The 11746-nt window shown below is 39.5% G+C and overlaps 1 pseudogene; it reads left to right on the top strand.

Annotated features, from left to right (window-relative positions):
• The first annotated feature begins 9558 nt into the window (after positions 1 to 9558).
• LOC106329229 overlaps positions 9559 to 11746 on the top strand; it is a 5621-nt pseudogene continuing 3433 nt past the window's right edge.

The raw sequence follows: 11746 nt of genomic DNA, 5'->3' as shown, positions 1-11746 counted from the left end.
AGACTGAATAAAACATGTGTAGATAAAATAGAATAAGGGTTCAGGGGGTTCTTCTCTATGGTGAGAGAGATGGAGCCTTCTCCCTTTACAAAGTATCAAATCACAAATCTCTAAAAGCTCAAGTCTGGTTCCTTGTGTAAAAAGTAGCGTAGAATGTAAAAATAGAGAGAAAAATATGATATATCAAAGCCACCGGCGGCTGGGAGAAAAAGATGGGATAATTAGGGCAAATCCCATAATGACTTGTAGTTTCCTTAAAAATCTCTGCCGCTGGAATAAGCACTCGGGTTGCTCCGCTCTATCCAGAACAGCCACTCGGGTTGTTCCGCTATCGGGAACAGTCACTCAGACTGTTCCGCATGAAAATCTCCAGATTGCATTCTTTTCTGCATCTTTTGTTTCAACTGGTGCATCTCCCATCCAATGCAACTCCAGACCTGTAATGACTCGAAAAGGACTAGGAAGACTCGATAATAACTTGAAAACCAATTAGAAAACATATATACGAGATGCCAAAAACACCATATATCAATTTCATAAGCAATGGTCTAGCAATCAACTGAAGACGTTTAATTAACGATTCAGCTAAACCATTTTGTGTGTTAACATGTGCTCCAGGATGTTTAACACTTATCCCAATAGACATGCAATAATCATTAAAAGCCTTGGACATGAATTCACCAGCATTGTCTAGGCGAATTGCCTTAAAGGGAAAATCTGGAAAATGTGCTCGTAATTTGATCAATTGAGAAAGCAGTCTCGCAAACGCCAGGTTGTGAGTTGATAACAAAGAAACATGTGACCATCTTGTTGATGAGTCAATTAGAACCATAAAATATCTAAAGGTTCCACATGGTGGGTGAATCGCCCCACAAATGTCTCCTTGGATACGTTCCAGAAAGTTTATTGATTCATAAATTATCTTGGCTGGTGAAGGCCTTATAATCAATTTGCCTTGAGAACAAACAGCACATGAATAATCATTAGGAAGAATCTTCTAGTTCTTCAGTGGATGCCCACATGAATTTGTGATTATCTTTCACAACATTGTTGAACCGGGATGACCTAACCGATCATGACAAACAGTAATATTTTCAGTAAACTTCTGGTTTACTATGGCATTTGCCTCAATTGCACTAATCCTAGTATAATACAATCCGGTGGAGAATGTTGGTAGTCTTTCTACTACTTTCTTAGAGCCATGAATAATACTTGTAATGTGAAAAAATTCAATATTTCCTTCATTCATAGTCTCAATTTGATATCCATTTCTGCGAATATCTTTAAAACTCAGTAAGTTTCTTTGAGACTTTGGAGAATACAGTGCATCAACAATTTCAAGTTGTGCTCCCATAGGAAGTATTATGTTTGCTCTTTCGGAGCCTTCAATTATCTTTGCACTACCTGTTATAGTGCTCACATTTGCTTCTCTATTTATTAAATGAGAAAAATATTTCTTATTTTTTAGAATTGTGTGACTAGTAGCACTGTTTGTTAAGCATAAATCTCCACCATCCATTTTTCTTCAAATAAATAAATAAAATAAATTATAATCTCATATAAAATAATAAAATAGATTAAATTCATTAATGCAAAAGAAACAACATCATAGTAAATAAAAACCAAAGTCAATAACTAAAAGCCAAATAATTAAAAGCCAATAAATAAACTAAAACAAAGTATCTCTTAAATAGTTATTGTTCAATCACTTTTTCTCTTCGTCAATGAAAAAATCAGAAAGGTCAAGGTGAGTGGCATCACCAAAATCAAAGTCATCCTCTCCACCTTGGTACACCATGTTTGTTTCCATATTCTTTCCCTTTTGTTTTACTGACTGTTGATACAAGGCAACAATATGTGTTGGTGTACGGCACGTACGAGCCCAATGGTCTTTACTTCCACATCGGTGGCACTCATTTTCTTGTTTGTCACCATCTTTCTTTTTCCACTTCTCATGAGAGTTAGAGTTCTTAAAAGAAACTCCCCGGACTCGAATTTGACCATATCCACGTCCACGTGTATCTCTACGACCAAGTCCACGACCACGACCACGATCGCGACCATGAGTGTAGCCATTTTCGCGGCCAGTGTTATTCTGTTCAGTTACATTCGCTTCAGGGAATGGAGCAGAACCAGTTGGACGTAGTCCATGATTTTTCATCAAAAGCTCATTGTTTTGCTCAGCCACAAGGGGACAAGATATAAGTTGAGAATACTTCTGGAATCCCTTTTACTGTATTGTGTCTGCAGGACAACATTATTTGCATGAAAAGTAGAGAATGTCTTCTCTAACTTATCAGCTTCCGTGATTTTCTCCCCACATAACTCCAACTTGGAAGTAATTTTGAACAAGGCTGAGTTGTAATCACTTACATACTTAAAGTCTTGTAATCTCAGATGTGCCCATTCATAACGAGCTTTGGGTAAAATCACAGTTTTCTGGTGATCATACCTTTCCTTTAAGTCGTTCCAAAGGACTTGTGGATCTTTCACCGTCAAATACTAATTTTTGAGATCTCCATGGAGGAGATGACGAAGGAATATCATAGCCTTCGCTTTATCTTGGTTTTGGGCTTGATTTCCTTCTAGGATTGTACCTTCAAGTCCCTTTGCACTGAGGGAAAACTCGGCATCTAATGCCCAAGCCAAATAGTTGTTTCCAGTGATATCAAGAACTTCGAATTCAAGACTAGTAAAGTTCGACATAGCTCACTATTAGCTCAAGATCGTTAGAGTTTCGTGTTGATAATGTGTTGTAAATAGAGAAGAGAAGACAAGAGAAGAGAATAATTGGTGTATCTTATTCCATGAATAATGAACTCCTTATATAAGGATACAATATGAGGATTTAGCTTGGAGACCAAGTACAAGTAAATCTTGGTGAACAAGACTTTCTATAATTGACATCACAATAAATATAACATATACTATGTTAAATCTGTTTTTTAGTGAAAATCTGAAACAACCACTTTACAAAACAAATTTGGTTTTGTTTTTCTGCAGGTGGGTTTAAAAAGCTTCTTATGTTAGAATCGCCCCAAATGAGGTGTCAAAGAGGTCCACTAAGCTCTTTTATATAAAGATAAAAAAAGTTTAAAATTCTAATTAAAATGCATAACAGTTATTAATTTCACTTCTGAAAGTTGACTTATTATAAATTATAGCAACGAATTTATTTTATACAAGTCGAAAATTTTGTTTACACCAACTTAAATTGTATTTAAAATTTCTAAAAGTAAAATTAAAGTTTATATAATTTCAAACAATTCCAAAAAGGTTTACCAACAAAAATTTAATCTATGTAAGAAAGAAAGAAAAAATTATCATTGTAATGGAAACCTATAAATGTTCCAAAATCTTATCGAATTAATCAGCATAAAAATAATAATAATTTACAATTATAATTTTGCTATAAAAAACATTATTTTTTTGGAAAAATATAAATTTTACAAATGTTTATCACTTAAAAATAATTTTAAAAGATTAGCAATTCCGTGCTTTCAAAGCGCGGATCAAAATTTAGTATTGCTTAAATTTCATAGTTTTATATACAGAAAATGGTCAAGTTATGTGACAGTTGGAATTTGTTAGATCGTGTATCAAAATTGAATTTATTGTGTGTTGGCGCATAAATTTACACAACTCATACGTGTATGTATTGATGAGGGCTGTTAGACTGGTAGTGCAGGAATAAACAGATTTACTTTATCAATAAATGAGTATGTGAAATTGTATATCACAGATGCAGATGCATCATCAGCCTTGTGACCAATATATAAAATGAATTATTTTTGAAAATCTATCTAAAGCCATAAAGCCAGGATAAATGTATTTTTTTTAGTTTTTGGCAGTTCTAACATAAAGTCAATTGATTCATCAGTTTAACTTTCAATGGGAATCAGCAAAGGAGTGTCCATACCTTGAGGTCGTGCCGTGGCATTTGCCTTAGCTTGCTTACAAGGGACCCATCAGCTACAACTCTTTCTCCACTTCAACTGTATTGTCCATAAAAACCGCAATGATCAGACCAACCGTCGGTGGAGACATACACCGTGTTCAAGAATGCGTTGAACCATCCCGCGTCTGTGTGAACAATCCCGTAATGTCTAGCGTCCCAGTAATGAACAAAGAACTGAGGTATCGAGATTCCAAGAAAGAGCGAAAGACCAGTGATCGTTAAGTTTCTCATGCTGCTCGTGTTTGTGAACTGAAGAAACGAGAGACCAACCGCAGCTGCAAGAAATGTAATCAAGATAAAGATTATGTTTTGATGATAAACAGTCTATTGATATATTGAATGTCGGTTATGTATATTCGGTTTAGTCTTTGTACATTTGATACCCGGTTTGTTCCGCTAACGTTGTTACAACAATTGTATATAGTCATTTGATTACGGTAATGAGAAGCTAACAGAAAGTTTCCTTATTTTGTCTTTTCTCTCTCGAGCATCTTCCTCCATTGTTGTGCCCAAGAGAGCTTTATGTTCAAACCTTATTTCACTAAAATGGTATCAGAACCTTGAGCTCTAGCTCAACATCGTTTTCTCGTTCAGTTTCCGCTTCGATCGATCTCACTTTCACCGTTTTCTGCTCCGATGGTGGTCACTCTTCGTCGCAATCGCCGTACTGGTCATTTCGCCCGTGCGGGTAGCTCGAATCCTCCCGTTGCTAGCCCCGCCTCTATTCCCGAGGCTGTTCCGGCTCCGCTAGTGGAGAATCCGTTTGCTCTTGCTGCACTGATGAACCCCGATAGCGTTCACTCTCCGTTGTTTCTCCATCACGCCGATCATCCATGTCTGTCGATTGTCTCTGTTCAGCTGGATGGATCGAACTATGGTCAATGGAGTTCTACGATGAAGATAGCACTGGATGCGAAGAACAAAATCACTTTCATCGATAACTCTCTCCCTCGTCCGGCTGAAGGTAACCCTCTGTTTCGGATCTGGTCCAGGTGCAATAGTATGGTTAAATCTTGGCTTTTGAACTCGGTCTCAGAACAAATCTATGGTAGTATTCTTTCCTTTGATGATGCTGCTCAGATTTGGAAGGATATCCATGATCGTTTTCACAAAACCAACTTACCCAGGACCTTTCAGCTCGTTCAACAAATCCAAGATCTACGCCAGGGATCGCTGGATCTGTCTGTTTACTACACGGCGTTGAAGACTCTTTGTGATAATCTTGATAGCTCTGAGGTTGCTGACCCTTGTGCGTGCTGTCATGGCTTCAACTGTGCTGGCCAACGTCAAGCTCAAGCTAAGGTTGATCACTCCAGAACCATCAAGTTCTTAGCTGGCTTGAACAACAAATACTCCAGTATTCGTGGTCAGATAATCATGAAGAAGCCTCTCCCTGATTTGGCTGAAATCTGCAATATTCTTGACCAAGATGACAGTCAGCGAATGTTCAACTCTCCTTTGATTCCTGCTGCTTACCAAATCAGTTCTTCTCAAGCTTCTCATGAGCCCCAAACTGTTTCTCAAGACACTTTGTTTGCGGTTTCACCAGGATCTCTGAATGCTTTCCAAAAGAAGACCAATCGACCTACCTGTTCTCATTGTGGCGTTGAGGGACACATGATTGATCGTTGTTACAAGCTCCACGGTTACCCCATTGGGTAGAAGAAAGGCAAACCCATTCATGGCAAGCCGTCTTCTTCTCCTGCTGTAGCTGCTAATGTCACTGCTTCTGACAAGCCGCTTACTGGTGTTCTTGATTCTCTGATTGGTAATCTGCGTAAGGATCAAATCCAGAATTTCATCGCTTACTTCTCGTCTCAGCTTCAGCCTACTTCCTCTGTGAACTACAGTGCTGGTAATTCTGAGGTCTCCATCAGTCAGTCTGTTGCTAGTTCTTCTGGTATTTTTTTTTCCACCCTCCACATTCAGTCTCATTGGTATTCTTACTGTTTATGGGTGTGTGACTACTGTGAAAACTTGGATTATTGACTCTGGTGCGACACACCATGTTTCACATGACAAATCTCTATTTGTTACGCTTGATACATCTATCAAGCATCATGTGAATCTCCCCACTGGTCAAACAGTTGCTATTGGAGGAGTTGGTTCTGTTGTTATCAACAAAGCTGTCACTTTGCAGAATGTTTTATACATACCTGCATTCCGCTTGAACCTTATCAGTATCAGTTCCTTAACCACAGACCTTGGTTCTCAGATTATTTTTGATCCTGAATGTTGTCTAATTCAGGATCTTTCCAAGGGATTGATGACTGGAAGAGGTAGAAGAATAGCGAACCTGTACATCTTGGATGGAGAAGATTCAGCTTGTGAAGAACCTACCTCACCTTCTTTTGTTGCAAATTCTGTTATTGATGCCTCTGTTTGGCACCACAGACTCGGTCATACTTCTTTTACGCGTTTAGACAATCTTGCAAATGTACTTGGGATGTCTAAACTTAAGAATAAAGGACTAGTGCATTGCGATATTTTCCAACGAGCTAAACAAAAGAAGTTGCCTTTTCCTTTACGGCAGAACATATGTTCAACTATTTTTGAGCGCCTTCACATCGACGTTTGGGGTCCATTCTCTAAAGAAACTCAAGATGGTCATCGTTACTTTCTTACCATTGTCGATGACCATTCTCGTGTTACATGGATCTACCTTCTCAAGCATAAGAGTGATGTGCTGCAAGTGTTCCCTTCCTTCATCTCAATGGTTGAAACACAGTTCAATACAAAGGTCAAGTCTGTGCGCTCAGACAATGCACCGGAGCTGCGTTTTGATGAGCTTTATAAACGTAAAGGGATCATCTCCTATCACTCCTGCCCTGAGACACCTGAACAGAACTCAGTGGTAGAGCGCAAACATCAACACATACTAAACGTTGCAAGGGCTCTTCTCTTTCAGTCTCATGTTCCTCTGTCTCTATGGGGTGAGTGTGTACTCACGGCGGTTTTCCTTATCAACAGGACGCCTTCACCTCTTCTTGACAACAAGACTCCATTCGAGATTCTACATCAAAAGGAACCTGAATATACCCATTTGAAGACCTTTGGATGTTTGTGCTATGCAAACACCTCACCGAAGCATCATCATAAGTTTCAAGAACGTGCTAAAGCTTGCGTCTTTCTTGGTTATCCCTCTGGATACAAGGGGTACAAGTTATTGGATCTTCAGAGTAACACGATCTTCATCTCCCGAAACGTGGTCTTTTATGAAGATATATTTCCTTTTCATAAGCCTGCCATTACCAATGATGCTGAACTATTTTTCCCACCTGTTGGTATGGCTGCTCATGATCATGAAGCCACTGTCTCCGGTGATGCACCTTTATCTGATCATCGTGTCGATACTGCTCCCACTGGTGCTCGCAGAGTCTCCAAACCACCAAGTCACCTCAAGGACTATCATTGCTATGCGGTGAACTCTTCTACTGAGCATCATGTCTCCAATGTTCTCTCTTATGATGCTCTGTCAGACCCTTATATGATATTTATTAACGCTGTTAATAGTATCCCTGAGCCCTCTATTTATGTTCAGGCGCTCAAGTTTAAGGAATGGTGTGCAGCAATGGATATTGAGATCACTGCTCTTGAGGATAATGGCACTTGGTTGATCTGTTCTTTACCTGAAGGCAAGCAAGCTGTGGGATGCAAATGGGTTTTCAAAGTCAAAATGAACGCTGATGGAACACTGGATAGATATAAAGCCCGTCTTGTGGCCAAAGGCTTTACTCAACAAGAAGGCTTGGACTATGTCGAGACATTCTCCCCTGTTGCTAAACTCGCCACTGTCAAGCTCCTTCTTGCTGTTGTTGCTGCCAAAGGTTGGTCTCTTTCTCAGCTATATATCTCCAATGCATTCCTCAATGGCGATATGGAGGAAGAGATTTACATGACTTTACCACCTGGATACGCAGCAAGACAGGGGGAATCTCTTCCTCCCAGCGCAGTTTGCAAGCTTAAGAAGTCCTTATACGGTTTGAAACATGCCTCTCGTCAATGGTTTCTGAAATTCTCTGCAACTTTGCTTGAGTTGGGTTTCCATACTTCTTCTGGTGATCACACTTTATTCTTGAAGAACTCTGGGGATGTTTACATGTCAGTTCTCGTTTATGTTGATGACATAATCATTGCAAGCAGTTGTGACAAAGCTGTTGATTTTCTCAAAACAGCTTTGAAGACGTCTTTCAAGCTCCGAGATTTGGGTACTCTTCGTTATTTTCTCGGTTTGGAGATTGCTCAGTCTTCTACTGGTATCAACATCTGTCAACGAAAGTATGTTCTTGACCTCTTGACAGAGACTGGCCTCATTGGTTCGAAACCTTCTTCTATACCAATGGATCCTAGCATCAAGCTCTCACTTGAAGATGGTGAACTCTTGTCTGATGTAGAATCTTACCGACGCCTTATAGGGAAGCTCTTGTACCTCACCTTTACTCGGCCTGACATCACTTTTGCCGTACATAAGCTATGTCAGTTCACTTCAGCTCCACGAGCTCCTCACCTACAAGCTGCGTACAAGGTCCTACGCTACCTAAAAGGAACTATTGGTCAAGGATTGTTCTACCCAGCTCAGTCAGACTTGAAGCTCTCTGCGTTTGCTGATGCAGAGCCACTCGACGTAGCGTCTCTGGATTCTGTATGTTTGTTGGACCAGCCTTGATATCTTGGAAATCAAACAAACAGAACGTGGTATCCAACTCTTCTGCTGAATCTGAATACTGCGCTATGTCTGATGCAGTACGAGAGATGCTCTGGTTTCGAAATCTTCTTGAGGACTTTTGGCTTGATATTTCTGAGGCTGCTCCTCTCTACTGTGACAACACAGCTGCTCTCCATATTGCAAACAACTTTGTGTTCCATGAACGTACTAAACACATGGAACGTGCTTGCCACATTGTTCGAGAACGAGTGAAGATGGGGTAGATCAAGACTCTTCATGTACGGTCTGCGAATAAACTTGCAGATTTACTCACTAAGCCGTTCTATCCTAATCCTTTCCGACATCTATTAGGCAAGATGGGCATTACTAACATATATGCGCCATCTTGAGGGAGAATATTGATATATTAAATGTCGGTTATGTATATTCGGTTTAGTCTTTGTACATTGATACCCGGTTTGTTCCGGTTAGGTTACAACAATTGTATATAGTCATTTGACTACGTTAATGAGAAGCTAACAGAAAATTTACTTATTTTGTCTTTTTTCTCTCGAGCATCTTCCTCCATTGTTGTGCCCAAGAGAGCTTTCTGTCAAACCTTATTTCACTAAAACAGTCCCATGTTTAAACTTTGGACAATTGTGTAGAACATTTTGGAATATTATAAGAAACCACACTAGTAGATGACTTGACTCGGAGGACACGAAGGTTGACTACAAGTCCACGGGAAAAAATATCTTGGACAATTTGTGTAGAAACCATTTGGGAATATTATAAGAAATGACACTAGTAGATGACTTGACTCAGAGGGTTGACTACAAGTCCACGGAAAAAGAAAATCTTGGACACTACTAGCATATGACTTGACTCAGAGGACACGACAGTTGACTACAAGTCCACTGGATTTGTGGAAAAGTCTTGCATTTTCAGATATGTTGTCTTGTGAGCCAATGCAATCCCCAACAGGGATTCTGTACTTATTTTATCTCCTTCGTCTTATCATTCCTTTTTTCTGGAAAGAGTTGAGAAGTAGGAAAAGTTTTTACCCCAGAAAAAAAATGAGAAGCATTTTTCTTTTATTTTCTTTTAGTGCTCTCATGTTACTTGAAGCATTTCCTTTTTCCTATGAAACTGATAGGAAATCGTTGTTGGCGTTTAAATCTCAAGTTTCTGAGAGCAAAAGAGATGTCTTGTCTTCATGGAATAACTCGGTCTCTATGTGCAACTGGAAAGGAGTTACATGCGGGCACAAACACAAGAGAGTCATCGACTTGAACCTTGCAGGGTTGCAATTGGGTGGGGTGATATCACCATCTATTGGTAATCTTTCCTTTCTCATATCTCTCGATCTCTCTAATAACGCTTTCGGTGGTACCATCCCTCACGAGGTGGGAAACTTGTTTAGACTTTTGCTCTTGTCTGTGAGTTCTAATGCTCTGAGTGGAGAAATTCCAATCGGACTATTTAACTGCTCTATAGATTGATAGAACTGTCTTTAGATTCCAATCATCTTGGAGGAGGCATTCCATCAGAGATAGGATCACTTACGAATCTTTACAGTTTGAATATTTGTGAAAACAACTTGGAAGGGAAGCTCCCTACATCTCTAGGGAACATGACATCAATAATGCAAGTTAAAATCTACGGTAACAATCTAGAAGGAGAGATTCCATATGATATAACTACTAGTTGGAATCAAATGGTCTTTCTTGATATATCGATCAACAAATTATCTGGTAGTTTTCCTCCCCCAATCTGCAATTTTACCTCACTCCAGTACTTATCCATCAGTGATAATTATTTCACGGGTCCCCTGCGACCTGATCTCGGCAAGCTTCTACCAAACCTGCTAGAGTTAAACCATGGGACGTAATCTTCTCGAAGGAGCCATTCCAGCAACACTTTCCAACATCTCCACGCTTCAAATGTTGGCGATTGATAACAACACTCTGACAGGAAGTATTCCTCCGAGCTTTGGAAAATTACGGAATTTACTATACTTGGCTCTTCGTTATAATTCCTTGGGAAGTCACTCGTCCGGAGATGTTGAATTTCTCGGTGGTTTAACTAACTGCACGCAACTAGAAGTTTTAACAGTTGCTGGAAATAGGCTTGGCGGTCACTTGCCTGCTTCCATAGCAAATCTGTCCATAAAGCTCAGAGGTTTAAATCTTGGAAAGAACTTCATCTCTGGAAGCATTCCTCATGACATTGGGCGTCTCGTAAACCTACAAACACTCGGGTTACAAGAAAATCAGTTGAAAGGTCTACTCCCAACCTCAATTGGCAAGCTCTTGCAGTTAGGGACACTAGATCTCAGCTCAAATAGTTTATCTGGAGAGATACCATCTTCTATAGGAAACAACTCTCGGTTAGACAAACTAAAAATAGCTTTGAAGGAACCATTCCTCTGAGTATTGGTAACTGTACTTCGCTACGGTTCCTATGGATTGGGTCTAATAGGTTGGATGGGCCAATACCTTGGGAAATTATGGGAACTCAATCTCTTGTTGAACTAGACGTGTCGGGTAATTCCTTGACCGGCTATCTACCAAAAGATGTTGGACGACTTGGAAATCTAGTAACACTAGCTGCTGCGGATAATAAATTATCTGGTAAAATCCCACCTTCGTTAGGCAATTGTCTCCCGATGGTTACACTTTTTCTCCAAGGGAATTATTTTGATGGAGCCATTCCGGATATAAGAGGGTTAAAGGTACGGATGTTAATATGGGCTCAACCTAACAGGGTTAGCCCTAACCCTGCAAACCCATTTGTAACCCTAACCCTCATTTTTTAAATAGGGTTTAAACAGGGTTGGCCCTAATAGGACCAGGGTTTAAATTCTAACCCTTTTATTTTGATTCACACAACTATTATACAATATTTAATAATGTTTTTCACCAAAAGAAACTTAGAATCGAGTTTTCTCGCCTAAAACTAAACAACGAAATTTTCCGTCGAAACCGCAAAATCGAGTTTTCAACAAAAACAACAAAATCGAGTTTTCTCTCCAAAAACGCAAAATCGAGTTTTTCGTCAAAACTTTAAAATCGAGTTTTCCCGCCAAAAAATCAAAATCGATTTTGCGGTTTTGGCGGAAAAACTCGATTTTGCGGTTT

Source organism: Brassica oleracea, chromosome C3 (genome assembly GCF_000695525.1).
Source record: "Brassica oleracea var. oleracea cultivar TO1000 chromosome C3, BOL, whole genome shotgun sequence".
Taxonomy (NCBI): Eukaryota; Viridiplantae; Streptophyta; class Magnoliopsida; order Brassicales; family Brassicaceae; genus Brassica; species Brassica oleracea.
Note: the sequence above shows the minus strand (reverse complement) of the source record. Positions and strands in the feature narration are given on the sequence as shown.